The sequence below is a fragment of the Typopeltis vanoorti genome, chromosome 21, assembly GCF_054136105.1.
Source record: "Typopeltis vanoorti isolate ZY-2024b chromosome 21, IOZ_Tvanoo_1.0, whole genome shotgun sequence".
NCBI lineage: Eukaryota > Metazoa > Arthropoda > Arachnida > Uropygi > Thelyphonidae > Typopeltis > Typopeltis vanoorti.
Genome location: NC_143569.1, coordinates 15,233,625 through 15,261,620, shown reverse-complemented (window position 1 = coordinate 15,261,620; position 27,996 = coordinate 15,233,625). Strand labels below are relative to the sequence as shown.

General features: G+C 37.9%; 1 protein-coding gene and 1 pseudogene across 4 annotated transcripts in view; one reads left to right on the top strand and one right to left on the bottom strand.

Annotated features, from left to right (window-relative positions):
- LOC150094641 (tudor domain-containing protein 7-like) overlaps positions 1-27,996 on the top strand; it is a 624,604-nt gene that overhangs the window by 420,845 nt on the left and 175,763 nt on the right. The gene's annotated exons all lie outside the window — the stretch shown is intronic.
- On the bottom strand, positions 1,659-1,777 carry LOC150094642 (5S ribosomal RNA; annotated as a pseudogene).

Here is a 27,996-nt window from a genome sequence, read left to right as displayed (position 1 = left end):
CTTTCTTTTACTGGCTACACATCGAAAGAACTCCTTTAGATTCTTTTTGGCTTTATTAGCTAACTGCCGTTCATACCTCACTTCAGCTACCCTCACCAACCAAGTCACCCGCCTTGCCTGGTCTTTGTCTCTTTTCCAGCTAACTCCTCATTCCATGCTACACCTGCAAGCTGTCTCCTGAGCCCTTCATAATCACCCCCCCCCTTGTAGTTCCACATATACCCTTTTCTTACAGAGGTCCTTGCGCTGCTGGCACCCACCTAGGTAATCACCTCATGGTAACTCTCACCAATTGGTGGATGATTTGACACTTCATTTATAATTACATCCTCTGAGATGACCAAATCCAAGACCCTCAATCTTTGCGTGCCCTCTGTTACATGCTGTATGAGGTACTTATCCCTCAAAAACTCAAGAGACTCATTTTCTTTACTTTCAGTTGATCTCATGATTCCAGTGTATGTTGCCATAATTAAATTCGCCCATAGTAATCACTTTTCTTATTTGCTTGGCTAATTTGATTATACATTTCCTAGTCGCTACATCCACATTTCCTGATCTATAACAACATCCAACCAAGTATTTCATTCCATTCACCTCAATCTCACACCATACTGCCTGAAAATCACTGGCACTATTTCCATCTTGCATCTCTACTTTGTAAACATCTCTTTCTCTATCATCAGTAGCACTCCCCCTCTCTTTTTACCCTTTCTATCCTCACGAAACAGATCATACCCTTCCATCTCTATTCCTGTCAGGATGGTTGTCCTCATCTAACCATGTCTCACTTATTCCAACAATTTTTGGGTGAACAAACTCTGTTAGTGCAACCATTTCATCTGCCTTGTTTCTTACACTTCTAACATTTGTATATAAACACAACAGCTCATTCCTGGATCTACAGTTAGTTCCACTGATACCGCTCAGTCGATGTGATCTCTCCATGCGCGACTGGGGCCATTTCACTTTCTGCTGATTCATTTTAGAACCCTCTTCAATTCCAACTGTTTCCTCTTGATCCCAGGTCACCCCATTCCTTTCCTGTCTAGATATGCTCTCACATCCTCTTGGGGCATCCACCTTTCTCATGATGTGTTCCACTGTCCACCCTGAGGCTTCCTATTTCCCTGTTTATCATGCACACCCATTCTCTCATTTTCCATACTTATGCCACTTACTTCCTCATTCATAACCACCTCTTCAATCTCTCCTGTTCTTCCACATCACTTCCCACTTGATCTGATTCATTCTCTGTACTCACTTCTCTACCTTCCAACAACAGTCTTTCCAAGCAACTCGCACCATAAACTCTCAAATGCAGTCCATCGCTCCCATACGGTTCACTTCGTCCTTCAAACTCATTCCACACATTAACAAATTGTACTCCCCTCTCCCCACACATTTCAGCCGGAGTATCAAATTATTCATAATCCTTGCTCTCTGCCTCATCTCATCATACCTAGGCAACATACTTACTACACTTCCTGTCACACTATTCTCTTTTATCCTTCTAAGCAGTCTCCTGATATTCATTCTGACGTACCTTTATCTTCTGTCAAGTCATTCGTACCTATTAAAACCATCAAGTCCTTTGCTCATTCCCTCCTAATATCCAATGCCGCAATCACTCTACTCATTATACTGCCTATAATTAACACCAGCAGTACCCAGGGTTCCCAGGTGGTACCCCTCCCAAGTACTAACTGGGTTCAGATTTGCTTAACTTCAGTGATCAGACGAGAACTGGTGCTTTTAAAACGATCTGGCCGCTGACAAAAGAAACAGGATAGCATAAGTGGTCCTTGTTTATTACACCCGTGTAAGGGAAGTAACCACTAGAGCAATAATAGCTACAGTTCTTTTTTGATAAATACACTTCACCTCTTTTATTTCATTTTTCGATTAACTGTTCATTCAATGTTTTGTAGCTTTGATGAATTGTATGAATTGTTGATATTCAGTAAATTGTTTTTTTGTGGAACTGCCTTTTGAAGAATTGCTTTTTTTTGTTAACTGTTGTTTGATGAACTGTCTTTTGATTTATGGTTTATTCGATTATTGTTTTTTCAATAAACTGTCATTTGCATAAATTGGCATTCCCATTTGCTTCAGTTTAGTGATCAACTTGTGGTGTGGCAGCATAGAAATGGAATAGATAGGAATGTGAGTGGAATAGTTGAGACTGAGCAGATATGTGGTAAGTAGTAATAAAGGTGATTGGGCAGGGTTAGGTGGGGAAATGGCAGCCAGCAAGTGGCTTTGGTAGGATGGGTTATAGACCTAAAAGTGAACTGATGTGTTTATTTACAAATGCAAGGAATAGCAGAAACAAGGGAGATGAAATTGTTTCACTGAGGTCATTTACCCCAAAATTGTTTGAACAAGTGAAACATGGTTGAATGGAGATGATATCCTAACAGGAATAGAAATGAAAGGGTGCAGTATTTTTTGATAGGATAGAAAGGACAAGAAGGGAGTGCTGCTTCTGATATCAGAGGAATTATGTCTACCTAAGGTAGATGTAGAAGAGGGAAATAGTGCTAGTGGTTTTTTGAGGCAGTGTGGTTGGCAGGAAGAGATATTTAGTTGAATGTAGCTATAAGCCAGGGAATATGGAAGGCGGTGGTGATGAAAAAACGTATAAATAACTTGGGTTAGTGAACAAGAGAAGGATGATTATTATGGGAGATTTTAATTATGGTGGTAGTATAGATTGTAATGAATAGATAGCATATGAGAATAAGGAAAATTAAATTCTCTAGTTATTCAGACCGTAAAAGAGGGCATGTGGAGATCAAGAATTTTAGATCTGATCACTTCACCAGAGGATGTAATTATGAGTAGGATTTTCAAACTTTTCTCTAGTTGCTGAATGTGATCATCTGGGTGGTGGCTAACCATATAACCGTGTGGAAGTACAAGACTGACTATGACAAGCTTAGGAGGCAACTTGGAGTTATAGCATGGTGGAATGAGGAATTGAGCAATAAGGAAATAAATGATTCTTGGGCACTGACAAAGAAATACATAACAGCAAGAATGTGTGAATGTATTCTGAACATCAAAAGGTTGAATACAGTAGGTGTAATATGGATGAATGAGGGGATTAAACATAATGGTAATAATCAGTTGCATGAAGAATTTAAAGGTTTTGAGGTAGTGTGGTGTGAGGGGTGGGAAGTTGCCAGGAAGAGATATTTACATCAATGTTGTAATAGGTAGTATCGTGAGAGATGAACAGAAAACAGGAATGCAAGAACAGGCAAACAGGGAGAGCCGAGGTGGACAGGGAGACATGGCATATAGAGAATGCATGTATGTATGGGGATGATCAGCACAGAAATGGAAGATATCAGCATGTGAGTGAGGTAATTGAGACTGAGTGGATATATGTGATAAGTAGTAATAAAGGTGATTGGGCAGGGGCATGTGGGGTGAGAAAATTGGACCAAGTGGCTTGGATAGGACAGGTTATAGACCTAAAAGTGAACTGCTGAGGTTATTTACAAACCTCAAGTATATCAGAAATAAGGGAGATGAAATTGTTTCACTAACTGAATTTGTTCATCTCCCAAAATTGTTGGAATAAATGAAACATGGTTGAATGAAGATATCTTAATAAGAATAGAAATGGAAGGGTTCAATGTTTTTCCAAGATTAGAAAGGACAAGAAGGGAAAGGGAGTACTGCTGATGAGGTCAAAAGGGAATTATATCCACATAAAGTAGATATGAAAGAGGGAAATCATGGCAGAGAAATATGTGATGTGTGTGGGGAGGGAGTGTTGACAGGAAGAGATATTTACTTTGATGTTGTAATAGGCCAGGGAATGTGGAGTTGGTGATGAAGAAATATATAAGCAACTTCAGTTAGTGACCAAGGAGAAGGCGATTTTAATTATGGTGGCATGAAAATCAATTTGTTGAGAAACAACTATCTCAGGCAGTATGTGAAGGAGGGCACATGAGGATCAAGAGTTTTAGATCTGATCATTTCATCAGAGGATGTAATTATGTTTGAGGTTTTGCACTTCCCTCCATTTGGAAAGTGATCATATGGATTGTGGCTAGCCATATGAAGAAGTGTAAGAAAAGGATATATGTATAATACAGGACTGGTGATTATGACTAATTTAGGAGACATCTGAGAGCTATAGCATGGAATGAAGAGTTGAACAGCAAGGAAATAAATGCTGTTTGGGAACTGAGAAAGAAATACATAACAGCATGAGTGTGTGAATGTTGAATGCAAAAGGTTGAATACAGTAGGTATAATATGGATGAATGAGGGAATTAAACATAATGGTAATAATCAGTTTCATGAAGAATTTAAAGAGCAGGCAAGGGAGAGTAACTCATTTGGTAAGGAACAAAGATGCAGTATGAGTAGAAATTAGCAAATCGGGCTTTAAAAAAAAAAAAAAAAAAAAAAAAAAAAAAAAATTGTCAATATGTGGCAAGTAGAAGGAACCATGCTTACGGTAAGAATGGGTGAAAGTGGGAGATTGGTGACTGCTGCAGTGGATATTTGAGCAGTTTACCAGGGTGTTTCATCTTCAGTGTGAAATCAGAAGCTCAAGTGTAGGGAAATGGAATATCACCACATCTTGAGGGAATGTTCCAGGGAGTTAGCATCAACATTGGACTAACTGTTAACAAGAGTCTTGCAACAGCAAAAATGAGTGGAAGGAAGGCAAAATTGTTCCACTTTACAAAGGTGGTGATGAGGCTAAGGCAACAAATTATAAGCTGATCCATGTATCTGGAGAGTGGTATTCTTTGTGCTTGTCAGCATGGGTTTGTTAAAGGGAAGTCGTGTTTTATCAACTTATGTATTATAAGAAGGTGATGCATGTATTGGATGAGGGATATTATACAGTGGTATACTTAGATTTTCCAAAGGCATTTGTTAGATTACTACACCACAAGTTGTTCACCAAGCTGAAGCAGATGGGATTGCATGATTCGTGTGTAGAGATCAGCTCCCTCCTCTCTCTCTGCCTGGAGTTTACAAAGTACCCTGTTCTTGTAAGCTGGCGTACTTTGGACAGACAGGCAGATCAGCATCCATCTGCTTAGAGGAACACAAGTCTTACATCTGCAAACACAACTATGGCCATTCAGGCTTGGCTGACCATGATTTGGATACCACCCACAGGTTATCTTGGAAGAAAACCACCATGCTCCACCACAGCAAATTCAAGAAAGAGAGACTTTTCTTGGAAGCAGCAGCAGCTCTCAAAAACCTAGTCATTAGATGTCCTAGTGACTAAGATGAAATATAGGAAGTATTGAATTCTATTTTAATTCTTTTTGAGTGTTGTAAAAAATCCATTAAGCCTCCAACATAAAGGGGATTGCATGATATACTAATCAGTTGGATAGGTGAATGGCAATCTGATAGGTATCACCTAGTTGTGTGTGGTGGTGGGGGGTGGGGGGCACTAGCTCAAAAGAGGAAGGTCACTAGTAGTGTGCTGTAAGGATTGGTTTTTAGGACCATTGTTATTTAATTTGTATGTTAATGATATTGGGATAGGTTTAACTGCTGATATACAACTGTTTGCAGATGATGCAAAACTGGGAAGGGTGATGAGAAATCCAGCACACATTGTCTTTACAGGAGGACTTGAATAGATTGTATGACTAGGCAACAGCATGGAAACTGTCAGTTCAATGTTGCCAGGTGTAAAATTCTGAAATTTGATAGGCAACAATGGAATGCAAAGTATACACATGGCATGGCAGGAATATTTTCAAAGAAGTTGAGGAAATATGAGACCTTGGAGTGGTGGTGTATCACATTGCACAAGTTTGGAGGCATTACATCAGATTATGGCAATGATGTAGAGAATCTTATTTTGTAGAAATAAAGTGGTTCTGGTTTCATTGTATAAGGCCTTAATCAGGCCTTGTTTGGATTATTGTGCACAGATTTGGTTCTCTGTTTTTCATGGTGATGAGGATAAACAGTCCAGACAAGACTAAGGTTATAACTTGTCTTTGTGATGTGGGATTGAGGAAATGCAGTTTGCAGAGGCCTTGTGAATAGGAGGAAGAGAGAAGATATTAGTCGGTAAAGGGTTGCTACAAGGTTAATGTGAAAAATGTTTCATAGAATGGGGGTAGAACAAGGGGACCTATCTGGAAGTTGTATAAGGAGGGTGTGAGCAGTGGCATAAAGAATCAGTTTTTTTTATGGTGAGTGGTTGGTCAGTGGAATGCTTTGCCTGACATTGTGTTGAATGAGTTTAAAGCCTGGTTTTGATGGACTTAGTGTGTAACAGCATTTGCCTCCTATGATGAGTCTTATAGACTCCAGGGAGGTCTGAACTTAATAATAATAATTTGCTTAATTTTATTATAACTTAATATATATTATAACTTTATTATATCTAAGATTGCCCTAGTTCTTCATTTCTTCTATTGTGCATATCATTTCTTCCTTTGACAGATTTTATCTTCTTCTGACAGTTCTTTATATTTTCCTTTTTTTAATCCTAGTTGGTCTCTTGCAGTAAACTCTTTATATGCTTTATTTTTTTTTTATTACTGCTTGAGCACATTCTTCTTCAAGCCAGTCTCTTTTCTTTTGCTTATTTTTGTATCCCAGTATTTCTTCTGCAGTAGTCAGAATCCATTGTTTACTGTCCACCTTCCACCTTTTTACATCCTGTTGGATGTCTATATTTGCAGCCACAGTTTTTTTTTTCATTAAAATTTGTTCTGGAAGTTGGTTTTAATTTCAATTTCTTTATGTTAAACTTCAGTGCTCTTTCATGTTTCTTCACTGAGATCCTTCACCTGTATTTAATTTTGACCAGATAATGATCTGCATCACAGCAAGCTCCTATATATGATCTTATATCCATAATACTCCATGGCAGTCTTTTATCTATAAGCACATAATCAGCACATAACCACATTTTTACTTATAGCAAAATCTATTGTTGTTGTTATCATCCCAAGACCCCCATGAGTCAGTCTCATCGTGAGATATCACTTTGTCTAACAGCATACTGTGCCTTAAATACATCCAAATTGTCTGCAGATGCCACAATCTCAGGCAGTATATTCAAATCGTTCACAACTCTTAATGCAAAAAACCTGCTTGTCACTCCTTTCTCACACTCTCCTTATACAGCTTCCATGGATGACTTCTTGTTAATAATAATAATTATTATTATTAACATCTATTATTTTATGAAAAGCTTTTTCAACATTATTCCTATAACAACTACTACTTACTATCATATCAACCCTCTTCCTCCTATCCACTTGACTGTAAATTTCATCATCTCAATTTTCATCTTTCTTCATATTCGACATTCCATAGACCAATAATTAACTTAGTCAATTGCCTCTGGATTCTTTCCAATATTTCTTCATCCTTTTCAAAACACGCCTTACACAATGGAACCAGAATCACCTTACTTCTAAAAGTCAGTGTCCTGTGCATCATTGCTAAGGAGTCAAAGACTCCTAGAGGAGTCTCTGAAAAAGAAAAAAAAATTATTTTGCCGATCTGTTTGTCTGATTGAATAGCACTTCTGGTGTCCAATCAACAGACTGTCAGTTCGAATCACCTATAATGTTTGTGAATGTGTTTTATATGGCAGATGATTCTCATCGTCCTATATGAGCACTTTTCTATTAATTGAAGAGTTCAAATGGCTTGCAAAAGTTACATGTTTGATTTCTAGAGCTGGAAGACCTGATAATTGTACATTACTAATATAATGTACAACCATTCGTAGGTGCTGACATCTGTATCTTATAATATCCGTTAATCATATTACATGCCACACAGTTTGAGAAAGAGAAGTAGTTCGTGCTCTACTTCTTCAAGGAAAAATAATTTATCATCATCTTCAAATTCCTGCCATGTACCCTCAAGGGGTGTACAGGATAAGATAGTACTAACATGAAAAATTTAAATCATTACTAATTTCCTATCTACAAATTTCCTCCAAATCAGTCTGTTACTTGTCAAGACTCCAACATTATCAGATTTTATATTTCTATCATCTAGGGCATTTTGTACCATATCAATCCACCTATATTGGTCTTCCTCTGGGTCATTTTCCTGGCAACCTGGCAGAGAACACTTCTTTTGCTAATCTTTCCTCACCTATTCTGTTTAAGTGACCATACCACCTGAAATTTGCTCTGCTAATGCATTCCTGGATGCTGATAATGTCAAGTTCTGTCCTAATATCCTCGTTTTCAATATGATATTGCCATTTATTCCATGTGTTCACGCCTCTAATCTTTCTCAGGACTCTCATATCTGCGGTCTCTAGTCTTTGGTCAAGTGTTTTACTTCTGACCCAGCTCTCAGATCCATAAGTTAAAACTGGTTTGAACACTGTCTTGTATACAGCTAATTTAGTGTTCCAGCTAATTTCTCTCTTATTCCATATAAATTTATTCAGTTGACTTCCTATCATACCAGTTTTGTTGATTCTGTTGTCTGTTTGCATATTTAATTTACCATCTTCACTAAAAATCGTGCCTAAGTAGCTGAAATGTTTTACTTGTTCCACAGGTTCTCCGTTCACAATGCAGTTGATATTTTCAATCATTCTGCCTATTTTCATTGTCTTTGTCTTTTTATTGCTGACCTTCATACCATACCCATTACAACAGTCATTCAATTTTGTCAAGGAATCTTGCAGACTCGTAGCGGATTTATTGATAAGTATAACATTCTCCGCATAAAGCAAACATCTGACATTAACGTCTCCAATTTTGATATCATGTTTAATACCACTTTCCTTCATAATGTGATCCATATAGAAAATGAATAACAGAGGGGATAATGTACATCCTTATCTCATACCAGATTTAACGTTAAACCATCTTCCTGTACTTCAATTCTAACTGCTGACTTACAACTCAAATAAAGACTAAGTATTGCTTGATATAATGCCCCATAGACCATATAACTGTAGCGTATTGAATAGGTTCTCTCTTGGCACCTTGTCATATACCTTTTCCAGATCGACAATACTTAAATACAGATCTTTGTTTTATTCCCATGATGTCTCAACTATTTGTCTTAAAGAGAAGATCTGATCCTGACAGCCTCTATTTGGCCTGGATCTAGCTTGTTCTTCACCAAGCTTTTCTTCCACAATTCTTCTCAACCGTTTCTCAAGTATACTTGCATAAATCTTACCAGCAACACTCAGTAGGGAAATATCTCTGTAATTCTCTACTATCAGAGCTCTATTCCAATCATCAGGAATTCAGGCCTTCTGAACTATGCAGTGCAGCCACTGTAAGACTTTTATACCACCATACTTCAGCATTTCTGGTCGAATATCATCTATTCCTGCTGCCTTTCCACATTTCAAGCTTTGATGGCTTTTTCTACTTCAAGTATGGATATGTATTCCTGACTGTATGCCTGTTGAGCGTTTTTTACCAGTGTGCTATCAATGATTGTTTCATTTAGCAATTTTTCGAAGTAATTTCTCCATACTTCAAGGATAGTTTTTCTCCCGTTTTTATGTCACCTTTATCATCTCTAACTCCTTTTACAACACTCTTTCCTCCATTCCTAAGCTTCAACAACCTCCAGAATATTTTGCCACCTTATTGATATTTATTTTCTATTTTCTTGCCAAAGTCCTCCCATGACTTCTGTTTAGCTAGTTTTGCACAGTGTTGAGCATTCTTGCATTTGTCTCTATATTCTCTAAGAGCACAAGCTGACTTATTTGACAGGAACTTTTGATATGCTTTCTTCTTTTCCTTCACTACCTCTTTAACTTCCTGTGGAGTTCTGATTTTTCTATCCCTGCAGACAACCTCACCACATGCCTCTCTGGCTAAATCAATCAGGGTTTTCTTCAAGGCTTGTCACTGAATCTCCAAGGTTTAGTTCCTGTTCTCAAACTCTAATTTTTTTCTTCAATAATCTTTGTGTAATTTAGTATACAGTTCACATCTGAGAGCTGCTCAACTTTTATTCACTTTAAAACTTTCTTACATATTATTCTTTTCAATATGAAATTTAATTTTATCCTGCTCAAGACTAAATAGTGATCATTTCCAATTTCAAATCCTCTGTACACACTGGTGTCCTGCACCAGGGAGAAAACATCACTATCAACAATAACATAGTCAGTGAGACTTTTCTTATTCCTTGTCTCTTCTCTCCATGTGTACTTGTGCACATTTTTATGTTGGAACATGGTGTTAGTTATAACCAGTCCATGTCCTGAGCAGAATCCAACAGGTATTTGCCATTATTATTAACTTTGCTCTTTTCTCCAAATTTTCCTAAAATATTTTTGTATGTCTGCCAATCATTTCCTACTCTGCTATTTAGATCCCCCAACAAGGACCAACTTTTCCTTTTTCATTGTGTCAGTTGCTTTCTCTAAAGCCTCAAAAAAATTCCTTCATTTCTAACTTAGTAGAACCTTCTTTGGGACCATAGGCACAAATAAGTCTCATTGTCCAATTCCCAATTCTGATATTTGTCCACATCACTCTACTTGAAACTGCCTTCCATTCAAGAAGATTAGCCTCATATTTAGTGTTGAATACTATGGCTACTCCTTCTTTTCCTTGATTGTCATTGCCTGAATATAACATTTTGTATTTATTGCTCAGAAAGATCTCACCAGTTTTTGTCTTTTTTTGTTTCAGTCACCCCTATTATGTCGATCTGGTACTTATCTAATTCCTCAGCTATCTCCATTTCTTTGCCATTCAGGCTTCTAATGTTGATAGTACTGATCTTTAACTCTGGTGATGTTGAGTTGGTGGGTGTTTTCAGATTTGTTCCAGTAGCTGACTTTTCACTGTTTGCCCTGGTTCCCTTGCGAAACAACAGGGGCCTTGTTTAACTGGGCGATGCCCCAGCCGGCATGAAATTTTGTCATGTTGTGCCATAATTTGTATTTTGGTTTAAGCCAATAAGAATACAATTTGGTCGGCTAAATCTCAAATTGCCAGCCCATCCTTGTTCGTTCAGTATCCAGGTAGATACCTAACAGGGTGCACCATGAGGAGGTGAGGATTGGACATTAGGTCACAAGCCCTGGTCGGTTCTCCGTATTCCTTTAAAAGCTATGTGGAGGTCTCCTCTCAGTTATGCAGCTTTGACCCTTAAGCACCCCGAAAAATAATTTAGTATAATTTTTTTCATTAAGATTACAGTACCCGAATTTTTGAATTGAAAAATTTATTAGCAAGTTACCCGTCATTTATGACCAGTGATAAGCCATTTTATAATCTAATTTTGAAATATTTGGTTTTCTTACATTAAATAAAATTTGAAGAGTTTCATGCGAAAAATAAGTGATTAATTAAATACAGTCTTATTAATAATAGGAAGGAGGGGGGGGGGGGTTTGAGAATGTAGAACAAAAAAAATTTATTTAAATTTCGGCCATGTTGATTATCCACACATTTGGTAATTCTTGTGGAAAGGTTAGACGTTGGTTATGCATTTTCACTATATTATTTCAGGAAATTACAACGTACTAGGATATACATAAAATTAATTTTAATATATTTCTATATTTCGGCAACGTCACGCTGCCATTTTCAAGAACTTAGGTACAAGATACGTGCATGCAGGCACAGCAAAACAATAAATGAGCAAGAAGTATGAAGCTGTTATTACTCCTAAAGTTCTGATGGTGCCCTCTAGTGGGCAATGTTGGTATTCTTGGGTGATTGGGCTGAAGGTCTTCTGATGTAGGTTTCCCAAATTTGAGAAAGTCTCATGCAGTCAAATTTGTTGAGGTTTGAATTGTTTCTTAGGGCTGATGCCGATTCCTGAAAAGCCTTTCATATTTGTATTTGCTACGGTGTATTATCGTGGCTTTCTTCCACCGTATTCTATGGCAGGTATCCGGCACATGGTCAGCAAGACCAGAGTGGCTGTATTGGTGAAACCAGATGTAGTCCTTGTGTTCTGAAATTCTGATATTTGCTGTCCTGCCTGTTTGGCCGAAGTAGGACAGCTTACAGCTGCAAGGGACCTGGTACACAACAGGTAGGTCTAGGGGGGGAGGTTGGTCTTTTGTTGAGCGGATAAGGGATGCCAATTTTTTATAAGGTTTGTAACAAGAAGTTAAGTTATGTTTTTTTAAGATTTTTGTGATTTTTTCTGAGGTGCCTCGGATATAGGGTATGGTGATGGATTTAGAGTAATCCTTGTTGTGAGGGGGAGGGTGGGGGGTTGTGGTTTACTGGTTTTAATATTTTTTGGATTTTTTTGGGGGGGGTAGCCATTGGCTGAGAACGTGTTGTGGATGTGCTTTAGTTCTGTGGTTAGGGCATTGTCATTCGAGCAGATAAGTTTAGCCCTGTTGTGTAGTGTCTTAATGACTCCATATTGTTGTGAGGGGGGGGGGGGGATTGTTGGTGAATATATCTGCCTGTATGGGTGGGTTTTCTATATACTGAGAAAACCAAGGTTCCATCAGGCTGGCAGGTGACTAGTGTGTCTAAGAACGGAATGCAGTTGTTTTTTCCTTCCTCCAGGGTGAATTTGATTCTGGGGTGTTGGTTGTTTAAGCGTGTTAAGGAGAGGAGTGCATCGGAGCCATGTGGCCAAATAACGAATACATCATCTACATAGCGAAGCCAAATGGTTGGTTTTTGTGGGGCAGAGTTCAAGGCTTGCTCTTCAAAAGTCTCCATATAAAAGTTGGCCAAGGGTGGGGAGAGTGGAGAACCCATGGCTGTCCCCTCTGTTTGTAGAATTTTCCTTGCCAAACAAAATAGCCTGAGTTCATTGTGAACTGAAATAGGGCTGTGATATCCTGTGGAAATTTAGCATGGATTAGCTCTAAGGATTCTTTGAGTGGGACATTCGTAAATAAGGAGGAGACATCAAAACTGACCATTATGTCAGTGTGTTTGAGTGTAAGGTTTTCTACGCTGGTTTTGAAGTGGGCTGAGTTTTTTATGTATGAAGGTGTGTTGCCAGTATAGTGTGAGAGAGCTTTGGCCAAATGTTTTGCTAGTTTGTATGTGGAGGAATCAATGGCATCCACTATGGGACGTAATGGCACATTTTCCTTGTGAATTTTTGGGAGTCCATAAATACGGGGGGGGGGGGGGGTATGGAGTTATATGGTTTTAGTTTGTTGGTGATTTCCACTGGCCAAGAAGTGACCTTCTTAAGGAGCCTGTGGAGTTTTCCAATTTGTGAGTTGGTGGGATTGTATTCGATAGGGAGGTAAGTGGCACGATCTAACAATAGAGATTTCAGCTTACCTGTGTAATCTTTTTGGTTCAGCAATACTGTAGCATTCCCTTTGTCAGCTTTGGTGATTATTATTTTCTTGTTTTTCTTTAATTCTAATAGAGATTTAATTTCTTTACTCGGCATGTTGGTTTTAGGTGGTTTGGCTTTGGTCAGAACACAAGCTACATCCAGTCTAATATCGTTGGCGACGTGGCTTGGGAGGTGTCAGATCCCGCGTTCAATCCGTATCGTGATATCCTCAGCAGGTATTCTTTTGGGCGCAATGGCGAAGTTGTGGCCACGTGCAAGGGCGTCGAGTGCTTCAGGTTTCACACTTAGTGATGACAGATTCACTACCAGATTGGTAGGAAGTTGCAGTTTCGAGATCGCGACCTTTTTTAAATTTTCGAATTTTTTGATGTGTTGATCACATTTGGTAATTGTTCAACTTTCTGATTCCTTTTCTTATAACAAAGAACATTTCCATCGTCAATAATGTTTTTAAAATATGCATGTATTAATAGATTTCTGAAGAAGCAATATATTATATATAAAAATAATTGTCTAATTATAATCAAACATACAAGGATTACTGTTATATATATATTAATGAATATTTCCAATCCTGGTATGTATTAACTTTTGAAACATATTTCAAAACAACTCCTTTGCTACTAATATTGTAGGACAATTCTGCCATGCTTTAACAGCATAGCTATGTCTTTGTAATTTGTGATGATTTTATATGATAATACTAATACATCATGGTACTTTTATTCGTACAAAGAAAATATTTTAGTTTCTTTGCTTTCTTTTTGTATAAGTAAAATAAAAGATGAATGCTGCTGCATAATACACTGGTATCATGAGTAAGTGTCAGAAAGTTCAGGAGAAAGAAGAAAACCTGTTAACACTGGATATGAAGATCTGTAAATTGCACTCTTTGGGAAATATGTAAAAGATGAGACTATTTCAAAAGATAACAGCAGGACTGAATGTAGAGGAGGAGAAAATTGCTTCTGTAAGATAAGCATTGTATATTGACAAGGTATTCAGATTCAGTGCATACATTTTAACAGATTTAGAGGAGTATGGAAAATTACTAATCTCATTTCTGATGAACAGTGGTAACTGAGCATTTGGATGAATGCACATGTGAACTGGGGGCAGTCGCTACCCAGCCTTATTGCTCTATTCTGGATTGTAAGTTCTTGAGTTGCTTCACAGAATATGAGAAGTATTCAGTTCTCAGCCCGATTTCATATGTATATAAATTTCATGATTATCAGCAGTAAAATAATTCATTGAGAAAAAAAAAAAAGCTTAATTTTTGGATTCGAAAGATTTTTGGTGATTCGTGTAGTATAGATTCAATATTTAAGGGGGAGGAGAATATGCTATAGTGATAAATTGAAGGACATTGATAATTAGTAGAGAGTGAGCAAAAAAAAAAAAAGAACTAGGTACATTTTAGTTGCAAAGTTTAAGATAAAAGATCCAACTACCATCATATGTAAATTGTGATGAAAAAGCCAGTGACCTCGACAGTCAGAAAATGGAACATAAGATAGAAATTGACTTAACAGACATTTGTATCAAATCTTAATGATATGATAGCCATGTAGGTTATTCGAAATTTGGCCAAGATATTTATCCAAAGACACTGGATGGGCAAATTATTGTTAGTAGTAGTATTATCTTTAAGACCCCATGGAGTTTCAGCTCCTCATACCATTCTTCAAACATACGAAAATTCTCTGCAGACACCATGCTCTCAGGCAATGCATTCACACCACTCCATGCAACAAGCCTACTTCTCACTCCCTTGTTCACACCCTCCTTATACAGCTTCCAGGGATGATCTTTTGTTCTCCCACCATTTTATGAAAAACCTTTTCAATGATAATCCTATAACAACCCCTTACCAACTTATACATCTCTATCATATTACTCTCCCCACTTCCTCCTGGACTCTGCAAATTGCATTCTCTCAACCTGTCTTCATATTCAACATTCCAGAGATCAGAAACTATTATGGTCAATCACTTTTGGACCCCCTCTCCAACATCTTTTCTTCCTTTTGAAAACCAGGTGACCAAAGCTGTGCACAGTAGTCTATGTGGTGTAATTAGAGCCTTATACAATGGAATCAGAATCTCCTTACTTCTATAAGACAGTGTCCTCCACATCATTGTCAGAATTTGTTGTTGTTCTCACACAATATGTCCTCTATATTTTAGATCCTTATCCCCTAACACCTCTTGATTTTTTATTTCCTCCACATCCAACAATATATCCCTACTAGAGTAAATTCTACATCCCATCTTTGTTTTCCAAATTTTAAAACCTTACATTTTGCAACATTGAACTGACATCCTTTCTCTCTTGCCCATTCTCTCAGTCTGTTGAAGTTTGGCATTCACAACAGTGGTATTATCTTTGATGGGCAACAAATATTTACTAAAGGGAAGTCGTGTTTGAGTAATCTGCTTACTTATTACAATAAGGCGACAACTGCATTGGACAAGGCAGATGGATACACTAGATTTTGCAAAGGCTTTTGATAGATTACCACATAATGATAGTTGATGCGATGTAGAGTGGATGGGGTTGGATATTAGACTAGTGCATTGGAATGGAGTTTGGCTATCTGATAATGTCAGTAAGTTGTTAGTGGGGGGAGTAATATCCCAGAAGAGGAAAGTCACTAGTGGTGTGCTTCAGGGATCTGTTTTAGGGCCATTGCTGTTTAACCTGTATGATAATGATATTAGGAAAGATTTGAATGGGGATATTCATTTGTTATGGTGCAAAGGAAGATTCTACTGAGGAGTAGAATAGATGTGGTTTTACATAAGAATAGGCATGAGAGTCGGGATACCAGTTCACTGTGGCAAAGGTAAAGTTTTAAAATTTGGAAAACAGAGATGAGATGTGGAATTTACTCTTGGTGGTTATATATTGTTGGAGGTGAAGGAAATAAGAGATCTTGGGGTGGATAAGGATCTAAAATTCAGATCCAAAATTTTGAGGACAATATAATAAATTCTGACAATGATGCAAAAGATGCTGACTTTTAGAAGTAAGAAGATTCTGGTTCCATTGTATAAGGCCTCGATACTTATGGACTACTGTGCACAGATTTGGTCACTTATTTTCAAAAGAAGGAAGAGATATTGGAAAGGGTTCACAGGTGATTTGTCTGAGGTAGTGTCTGATCTCTGGAATATTGAATTCAAAGAAAAGTTGAGAAGATGCAAGTTTTAATATCTAGTGGATAGGAGGAATAGAGGTGATATGATAGACATACAAGTTGGTAAGAGGTTGCTATAGGATTAACCCCAAAGAGGTTTTTTCATAAAATAGTGGGAGATGGGAAAGAACAAGAGGTCATCCTTGGAAGCTGTATAAGGAGGGTTTGAGCAAGGAATTTTTGAGAGAAGCAGATTTTTGTATGGAGAGTTGTGAATGATTTGAATACATTGTCTGCAGAGAATTTGATTGAGGCATGTTATGATGAATTGTGTATATGAGAAAGGGACCTAAACCAATTTCATTCATTTATTCATTCAATAGTTGATTACATTATGGGAAATTAAAAAAATACTATACCTAATAACAGATTTTAAAGTTTACATTTTGATGCAGATTATATGTAGTGACTGAAAACATGTCAGTTCTGAAAATGGCTTGAACATGATAGAAAGATAGAAAAACCATAGAAAGTGTATATAAAATAAAATCTTAGAAGCCATACCAAAGAATTTATAAGAGAATTAGGGATGGTAGTAAATGAAAATATTGAAGTGAAATGGAAGAATATATGCAAAATGAAGAAAGCAGCCAATTTATTACATAAAGAAAAAAAAAATTAAAGGATGGCTAGGGGTAACAGAAATTGGAATTGAACATACAGAAAAAATAAGAGATGAATAAAACTTACTAAAAATGGTTATCTTTTGATATGATCAAAATAAACAAAATTATGAAAAAAGAAACATGCCATAGCTAAAATGGAAATTAGATTCTTTCATAGAGTAAACTTAAATGACTGAATTGATGAAATAGAAATGGAGTTAAATAGAGCACAATCCTAAAGTACTTGAAGAAAGAGATAGAACAGTGTGATTTAGTTAATGTAAAATGATAATTATTTTAACACTCACAGCATATTACACTAATAAATTAGAAACATTAGATGAAGTAAATTAAATTCTGATGGGTGTGTGTGTGGGGGGGGGGAGATAATGGAATTATGAGTGGGGATAACAAAGGTGACTTCATCCGACGACAACAGAGATTTTGGCGCACGTTAAAGAACGAATTTTCATTAGAAAATATCCAAAAATTTTATCGATGCTTGCCAAAAAAAAGCAGGGAGACACGCATATTGTGATGCATAATCTATATTACTTTGTTTTTATGCAATAATAATTTTTCATTGAGTTTCATTTTCATGATTGTTTCATATTTCGTACTTTAAATATTTCTGTGTTTTTTAAGACTGATATAATAAGAATTGATAACTCAAATATTTTTTTCACTTACTATTTTTGCTTAATTAAACGCTTGTGGCCCAATTATTAAAAATAAAAGTTGAATGTGGCCCACAACTCTGAAAAGGTTGCCAACCGCTGATTTAATCCATTGGTTTTTGTCACTGTTATACATTCAAGATACATGAAAAATCAGGTATACCACAACTGGCTCAAATCAAGAACCCCATCCTCATTCGATGTCCATACTGAAGCCTGTAACAAATGCAAGAAAATTATCAATACTTCCAAAACAGAATTTGAACGGGCCAAAAGCAGGAAGCTTGCAGCCTGTCCAAACGGCAGCCGTGCCTTTTGGTCTCTTGCCAAGGCAGTTGGTCATAACTTTTGCCCTACACAATTCCCACTTCTATCATACCCAGATGGCTCAATTGCAACATCACCCATAGAAAAAGCTAATCTCCTGGCATCACACTTTGCCTCCAATACACACATAACTGACAATGGCAAATGCCCTCCAGTCATTCCAACTGCCCAACATACAATGCTCCCTGTATCCTTTTGCCAAAAAGACCTCACAAACCTGTTGTCTAAATTAGACACAGAAAAGTCTCCTGGCCCTGACTGCATTCCTCCAATTATCCTGAAGGTCTGTGCATCGGAACTGACTCCTATCCTATGTCACCTGTACATACTTTCTTACTCTACTGGTATATATATCCTAGAAACTGGCCTATATTCAACCCATTCCCAAAAAGGGTGACAAATCACTGCCATCTAACTACTGCCCTATCTCACTCACTTCAGTCTTTTCTAAAGTAATGGAGAAAATCATCAACTCTCAACTCCTAATCTAACTTGAAGGTACCCGGATATCTATCAAGTGACCACCAGTACAGATTCTGTCAAAGCCGTTCAACAGGAGATCTACTCTCATACATCACCCATCGCTGGACAAAAGCCATGGAGAAATTCGGTGAATCCCAAGTAGTTGCACTTGATATCTCTAAAGCCTTCGACTGAGTCTGGCACAAGGGCTTACTAAGCAAACTCCCATCGTTTGGACTGCCTCAGGACTTCTGCAGATGGATTACCAGCTTCCTGTCTGGACCCGCACACTATGTGTGATGGTAGACGGCTCCCTATCCTCTCACCATCCAATTAATGCTGGGGTCCCACAAGGTTCAGTTCTTTCACCGACCCTCTTCCTTCTATATATCAATGACCTACTTTAGTTGACCTCTAACCCAATGCACAGTTTTGCAGATGACAGCACATTATATTCCTCCCTTTCATTTGACCAACCCTACTCTACACAACTCACCTCAACCCACAGAACATCAACCACCACTGCCCTTAATTCTGACCTCCAAGCCATCTGCCAGTGGTGCTGAGATAATCTCGTCAACTTCAACGCTAGTAAAACCCAGTTCTGTCTTATTTATCACAAAAAAGAACCATTTTCCCTCAGCATTGTTTTCGATAACACTCAAATTCTCAGACAAGATATTTCTCTTCTCAGAATTACTTTCACATCAAGCCTCTCCTGGCATAAACACATCACAACCATTGCATCCTCAGCTTCCAAAAAAAACTAGGTTTTCTCTTTTGCTCAAGATGCTACTTCACCTCTAAACAGCTGTTAACACTGTACAAGTCACAAATCCGCCCAGCTCTCGAATACTGCAGTGGGGATCCAAAAACCTCCCTCAAAATGCTTGACTCAATACAGAGGAGAGCAATTAGACTAATAAATGACCCATCCCTCACCAACTCGCTCCCCCCACTTTCACATAGACGCTTGGTCTCTGCAATCTTTATATTCTATAAATATTTCCATGGAAAATGCTCATCTGAAACAGCATCAATAATTCCCCCATCCTGTACTAAGCCCATTGGAATACGTACAGCTGCCGCCTCAACATCCTTTCACAGTACATCTCAAAACCCACAGAACAAGTTTCTTTTCCTCCTCATGCACCCCTGCTACTGCAGTACTGCAGAACAGTCTTCCCCCAGACATATTTCCCAAGGAATACAACATACAGGCTTTCAAATCAAATGTAAACAAATTTCCCCTTTTGCAACCCACCACCCATATACGGTACTAACGTACTATAGGTTGACCAACTAACCTCCTGTATATGGGCTCAACATAAAAAAAAAAAAAATACAAGATAGTTAAAATATGCAGATAATCTATTGGGTAGTTTTTCTTTGTCGTTTTTTTATCCAGTAACACAAATTCTTTAATTATAATGGTGCAAGTTCAACAACTTGTGAAACTTGTCAGATTTTATTGTTATTTAAATAAAATTCTTGTTACTAATCATATGGTCTCTGTACTAGAATTTGAATGAACGGTTGCATAACCATAGCAATATGAGACAAAACTGGTCTCATCAACTAATATTTAACCTTAAGTTGCTTGTTCTTTACCAGTTTTTTGATTCAGTAATTTTTTAGTCTTTTCTCAATTATGCGTGGATAAAGCTTTCCTGAAATATTATTAATTGCCTGATATACCCTCATTGGATGTACAGGATACTCTCACAGTGCCATGTGATTCAGTTTACATTATTTCTAATCTATCAACAATTTTCTTACAGAATAGCCTATTACTTGTCAGTACTCCAGTATTGTTGTATCTAACATTGCATGCCTCTAAGGCACTTCTGACTGAATCAATCCACCTATACCTTGGTCTTCCTGTGGGTTTATTTTCCTCCATTTGGCATCAAAAACCTATTTTGCTAACCTTTCCTCTCATATTCTGTTTAAGTTACCATATCACATTAAGTTAACTTTGCTAAACATTCTTGAATGCTAACAATATCAAGTTCCTTTCTAATATCTTCATTTTTAATATGATTCTGCTGTTGGTGCCATTTGTTCGCTCCCCTAAGTTTTCTCAGAACTCTCATGTCTGTGGTCTCTAGTCTTTGATCAGCTGTTTGTTTCTGAGCTCACAGATCCATAAGTTAAAATTGGTTTGAACAGAGTTTTGCTTGCTGCTAGTTTAGCGTTCTGGCTAATTTCTCTTGTTTCATATAAATTCATTTATCTGGCTTTCCACCATACATGCTTTGCATATTGTTATTGTTTCTGAACTGAATTTGCCATCTTCACTAAAAACTGTGTTTAAGTAGCAGAAATATTTTATTTACTTCTATAGATTCTGTATTGAGAATGCATTTCAAGTTTTCAATGTTCCTTGCTTATTTTCATAGTTTTCATGTTTTTTAATTACTGTTTAAATGTTATTCAGTTTAATTAGAAAATCATGGTGACTTGCACTGCATTTATCAAGGAGTACAACATGATTTGCATAAAGTAAAGAGCTAAGTTTGTAATCTCCATTTCTTATGTCAGGTTTTAATGCCTCTCTGTTATAATGTTATCCATGTTGATAAGTATGGAGATGGTGTGCAGCTTGTCTTATACCTGATTTTACATCAAGCGTTAATCCTGTATTTCGTTCAATTGAATTGAATTCAATTATTCAAAGTGCCCACAGAAAAGTTTTTCTGTGGGAACCTTATCATATTCCTCTTTTTGATATCTACAAAACTAAAATACAGATCATATATTCCCACAGTTTCATAAATGTTTATTATAAAGAAAAGATTAATCTAGATCTATCTCTGTTTGGCTTGAAACCTCCCCTCCCTTTTTTTCCCCCTCCAGAGTTTCTTTTCTACAATTTTTTCTTAGTTTCTTCTCAACTGTGCTTAAGTAAATTTTACCTGTATCACATAGAGAGATTCCTTTATAATTATCACATTCAATTTTTATTTCTTTTATTTTTTATTCAGTTTTATTGTTTTTATAGATGGAAACTATTGAGAACTTAAATCATCTGGAATTCTGCCTTCTGATCAGGCAGTGTGTTAAGGCTTAAGTGCTGAGAGAAACTCATGTCAGAGGCTTAATGGAGTGAAATGGCACTGAAGGTTTAAAAGAATATTTAATTCTTCCAATATTTCATTTCACCGGCAACACAAAACTAAATGAAACACGTGGACAAAAGACTAGAGTTCTAATCACGTGGGCACTTGTTGGTGGCCTAGGATGTTAAGTCAGATCTAGAAGTATTAGTGTTTCCCATATTTTTGGAAGTTTAATGCAACTCTATTTATTCAAATTGGGCTGATTTCTGAGAGCAGCTGCAGATTCAAAAAACAGCCTTTCTCTATTAAATTTAGTATGATGGAGTATGGTGGTCTTTTTCTAATTAATTCTAAGAGTCATATTGACCATAGTTGTGATTGCAGGTGTATTTTTTGTGTTTTTCCATGTGGATGCTGGTTGATGTTCTTGTTTACCCATAGTAGGCGAGCTTGCAGGAACAGGGAACTATGCACTCCAGGAACTGAGAGAGGAGGGATTTGGTCTTTAGTTAACGGATAAAGGTAGCTAGTATCTCGAACCTTCTATCTGGTTGAGATATGTGGGTGTTCTCCATTTGTCCTTATGGTCCAGATACATTACTCTCTCATCTCAATGATATTTACCTTAGAATCCAGTTTATTATGGAAACTTATAACTAGTAACCCAACTTATAAGTTAACTAATAATAGTTCAGTATTTCTAGACACCTTGGTAACATGATAACCTGTCCTCTCCAGAATATAGGAAGCCCACTCACACAAGCAAATACATTAACAAACTTTCTAATCCCCCCCCCCACCAAAAATAAAAAGTATGCTCTGATTAAACACTAACCAGTAGTGCCTGTAACCATTGTTCCAATGAGCTCTCTTGCAGCAAAACATACCGATATACACCACACCTTCTTATCATTGCTATAGTTCTCACAGTATCAAAACAAAATCAATCCTTCCCTCAGTTCTTGACTTTCTTATCAGAAAGATTTTAGTAATTTTCTCATCATCCCACATGTCCGAAGCACTTCAGAAAAATTAACGAGAATCTTAAAGAAATACGATATCTGCATGGTTTTCAGCCTCACTTGAAACTAGTTACTTTTATCCTCTTTACTAAAGACCAAATCCCTCCTTTCTCAACTCCTGGAGTGTATACATGGAAGAGCACAAAAAATATATTTGCAGTCTTGCAGACCATGCTTTGAATACAGCTCATATAATCAATTGGAAGAAGATTATCGTGCTCTTTTATAGTAAATTTAGAAGAGAAGAAAAACTGTTTTAGAAATTTGCATCTGCTCTTACCAATCAGCCCAATTTGAATAAATATGGTTGCATTAAACTTCCAAAAATATGGGAAACACTTATACTTCAAGATCCCAATTTACATCCTAGGCTGCTAACAGGTGCCCACAGGATGCACGTTAGGACTCTAGTCTTTTGTCCACTTTTTTTTTCACTTAGTTTTGTGTGTGTTATAAGTCTCATATTGTATTCCCTGATGGTATCTGAATGAGATGAAATTTGGAAGAATTAAATATTATTTTAATCCTTTCTCAGTGCTGTTTGACTCCTTTGGGCATCTAACGTGAACTTCTAATCAAGCCTTTTGAATTATGAGTACCACTACAAAACTTTTATACTCCATTTGAGCATTTCTGACTGAATATCACCTACTGCAGTTGCATTTCAAGTTTTCGATGCCTTTTTGTACCTCAAGTAATGATGTGCTCCTGTTTGCTTTTCTCTTGAATATTTTCTTCTACTATGTTGTCACTGCTTATATCATTTAATTTGTCTTTCAGAATAATTACTCGAGATACCTAGATATCTTTAGCTTCAGTTTTCATGTCACTTTTGTCATCTTTGATTTCTTTTACATTCCTTCATTTCCTCCATTTCTATGCATTTTCAGTTAACCTACAGGACATTTTGCTTCTTTCCTGTATATTGTCATCTTTGGTATTCTGTAGTCATTCAGTTTTTCAGCATCACTTGGTTTTTTTGAAGAAATATAACTTCCTCTTGTTTCATGCTGTGGATTAAGTTGGACTTCATTTCATGTTATGTATACTCCTTGATAGAGGACCTCTTCGTCATACAATGCCTGAATACCTCTCATATCTTTCTTTGAAATAATTCACTAAAATGCTTCAACAACATCCACTTGTAGCCCATTTCACACTAACCACATACTATGAGAAGAGCCTGGACCTCTCATCCTTGCTAACCACACCCATATTCATTTCCAGGAATGACATTTTCTTTGCACATACCACAAGTGGTAAAATCTTGTTTGTGCCTGTTAAACCTTGGTCGCTACTATAAGAGCCCTTTATATATGTTTTTACCACATCCCCTCTCTTCCATCTATTACTCAAAAATTGTAAACTGTGTTCCCTCATTCTCTCCTCATTTGAGGTAATAGTGAATTGTAAACTGTGTTCCTTCAGTCTCTCCTCGTATGTGCAGCAGTAAAATTTGGCAGAGAACATGTGATTAACAGTGAAAATACATTTATTATTATTATTATTATTATTATTATTATTATTATTATTCAGGCCTCCATGGAGTCAAAAGACTCATCGAGGGAGGTCCTTCCTAAGACATAGTCTGTCAAGACTCATCGAGGGGAGGTCCCCCCCACCTGAGAAACACAAAGTCTATCATACCACTCTTTAAACTCACTGACCATTCTCGCTCCCACCACTCTATCAGGCAATGCATTCCATGGCTCAACCACCCCCCACACAAAGAAACCACTCCTTACCCTCTTGCTCACAGTTTCCTTTCGTAACTTCCAGGGATGGCCTCTTGTCGTCACTCCTTCCCGCTGTTCAACCAAGCGAAAGAACTCCCCAGTGTCAACCCTGTAACCACCTCTCAACAGTTTAAAAGTCTCAATCATATCACCTCTCCTTCTTCTATCCACCAAACTCTGCAGTCCACATTCCCTCAGCCGATCCTCATAACTATCCTTGTACAGTCCTGAAACCATCTTTGTCATCCGTCTTTGTATCCTTTCCACAGTTAATTTATCCCCTTCAAATCCTGAGGACCAAATCTGAGAACAATAGTCCAAGTGTGGTCTGATCAGAGACTTATACAACAGAATGATAACCCTCTTATCTCTGCAGGTCAGTGTCCTTCTCATAATAGCAGCAATCCTCTGTGTTACCTTCACCACCTTTGCAATATGTCCCCTAAACTTCAGGTTTCTATCAATCATTAACCCCAGATCTCTTGTCTTCCCTACTTCCTCCAGTATAACTCCTCCCATAGAGTATGCAGCATCCTATCGATGTTTCCCAAACCTCAAGACCTTACATTTTGCTGCATTAAACTGACACCCCCATTCATTTGCCCATCTATCTAGCTTATTTAAATCCTCTTGCAGGGCTACCACATCTGCACTATTACTAATAATCCTTCCCAGCTTCGCATCATCTGCAAACAACTGAATATCCCCCTGCAATCCACTGGCTATGTCATTGATATAAAGGTTGAACAATATAGGTCCTAGTACTGAGCCCTGTGGGACCCCACTTGTAACCCTCTGCCTCCTGGAAACTGCTCCACCATACACAACTCTGATACCTATCAGATAGCCAATCCTGAATCCAGTTGACCAATCCGACATCCAGACCCATGTGCTGCAACTTAAATATCAGCTTATCATGTGGCACCCTGTCAAATGCCTTCGCCAAGTCTAAGAAAATTGCAGTATATACCTTTCCCTCATCTAATGTTCTTGAAACTTTATTATAAAAGGCTAGCATATTGCTAAAACAAGAGCGTCCTTTCACAAATCCATGTTGATTCTCACAGATAACATTACCCTCATCTGCCCAATGCTGTATACGGTCCCTCACTACTTTCTCCAAGATCTTAACAACTACTGATAACACACAGACTGGCCTATAATTAGACACTTCCAGTCTGTTACCACCCTTATGCAATGGCACTATCTTACCTTCCTTCCATTCCCTGGGCACCTTTGAAAGCCAGACTTTCATTGAAAAGCCACGTTAAAGGTACTGTCAATTCCCTAGCACATTCTCTCAAAACTAGTGGTGAAATACCATCCAGTCCCACAGCTTTACTGACATCCAGAGTACTCAGTATCTGAAACACACTCTCCTCCTGTACCTCCAGACCTCGAACCAGTCCTATCCCTCTAGCATTAAAACTGACTCCTCTAGGATGAAATACTCCAATAAAGTGTTCATTGAACAATTCCACTATGTCCTCTGCATCAGTCACTCTATTCCCATTTTTATCCCACAATATCATTCTTCCACAGTCATTTCTCCTCCTACTGGCCACATAGCTAAAAAATTCCCTAGGATTTTCTTTGGATCTTAGGGCCAATCTCCTCTCATATTCCAGTTTCACTTTCCTTACCACACTAGTCACTCTTCTGGCCTGTATCTTATATTCCTCATGCATCTCTTCACCTGTCTCCTTATATCTCTTTCATAGCCTTTTTTTCGCATGCAATTCCTGTTTAATATTGTTTGTCATCCACTTTACTCCAAATTGCGTTTTTTTCTTCACTCGTGGTATACAACTTACCATTGCTGATAACAAATATTCTTTCACAATTTCCCACGCACTAGTGATATCCCGGCCTTCCAATTCCTGCCTCCATGAAACTTCCTGAAGTTGACGTCTAAGACTATTATAATCACCTGCCTTATAATTCCACATAAGTTCCTGCCTCTTTGATACTCCTGCATGTCTATTCATTTTCCAAGTCAACACCATATGGTCACTCTCGCCAACTGGTGGGAGAGACATCAACTCAGTTATTATCAACTCTTCTGATGCTATAACCAAATCCAAAACTTTTGAACCTCTTGTTCCCTCTGTTACATGTTGCCTAAGACATTTGTCCCTCAAGAATTCTAGAAATTCCATTCCCCTATTGCTACATGCATCTTCCTCTCTCCAATTTATATTACTGAAGTTAAAATCTCCCATAACAATCATTCTTCTTGCACTTGCCAAACTTAGCTGTCTAAACATCTCTTGGTCCCCATCCTCTGTGCTCCTGGGTCTGTAGCAACACCCCCACTAAATATCCTGTCTTGCCTACCTCTCCCTCACACCATACGCTCTCAAAATCATTTGTCTCACTTCCTTCCAAATTCTCCACTCTTAGAGGACATAGGTCATCACTTATCATAAGCAGTACCCCACCACCACGCTTTCTCCTCCTATCCTGACGAAAAATGCTATACCTAGCGACTTCTAATCCTGTTGTTATATCCCCTTCTGTCAACCACGTCTCAGTGATCGCAATAATTTTTGGCCAGGCTGATGCTATCTGCGCCACCAATTCCTCTCCCTTATTCCGGATACTCCTGGCATTAGTATAAAGCATATAAATGCCATTGTTTCTATACCCAGCATTATCCCTTCTAGACTCCACTGGGCTCAGTGTTACCTGACATTGTCTCCCTTCTCCCAAGTATCCATTCCCACAAGAGGCCACCCCTGCTATCATCCTCCCTGGGACACACTGACTCGTTCAGAACAGCAATCTCTCCAGATGCCTACGTCCTTCCTCATTCAAATGTAAACTGTCTCTCGCATACAATTCCTCTCTTTCCTCAAACACACTCCAAGCATCCACATATACCAGTCCTCTCTTGTCACACATTCTCGCTATTATGCCATTCAATATCACCACTCTTCTGCTCTGCTCAGCTCCTCATTATCATACCTAGGCAACATGCACACTATTTTTCCTCTCTCTGTCTTCTTCCGTACAGTCTCAAGCAAAAATCTCATATTTCTCGCTGCCCGACTTACATTACCACTCAAGTCATTCGTTCCTACCATCACAATCATCTCATCCACCCTTTCACCTCTCTTAATTGCCATAGCCACCCTTTCTATTGTTCCTCCTGGCAAACACTCCTCACGCATCCTATCTTGAACACCACGGATCATTGAGTCGCCATACATTATACCTCTTACCATTCCCTCGCTCCTATTGTTTCCATTCTCTCCTCTTCTTTCATTCCCATACCTCTCTTCTACTGTTTCCATTCTCTCCTCTTCTTTCATTCCCATACCTCTCTTCTACTGTTTCCATTCTCTCCTCTTCTAGCACTCCCATACATCTCTCTCATTCCCTCTCTCCTACTGTTTCCATTTTCTCCACTTCTAGCACTTCCATATCCCTCTCTCATTCTGTCTCTCCTACTACTGTTTCTATCCTCTTGTCTTCTAGCATTCCCATACTTCTCTCTCATTCCATCTCTCCTCTTCTAGCACTTCCATATCTCTCTCTCATTCCGTCTCTCCTACTGTTTCCATCCTCTCGTCTGCTAGCATTACCATACCTCTCTCTCATTCCCTCTCTTCTACTGTTTCCATTCTCT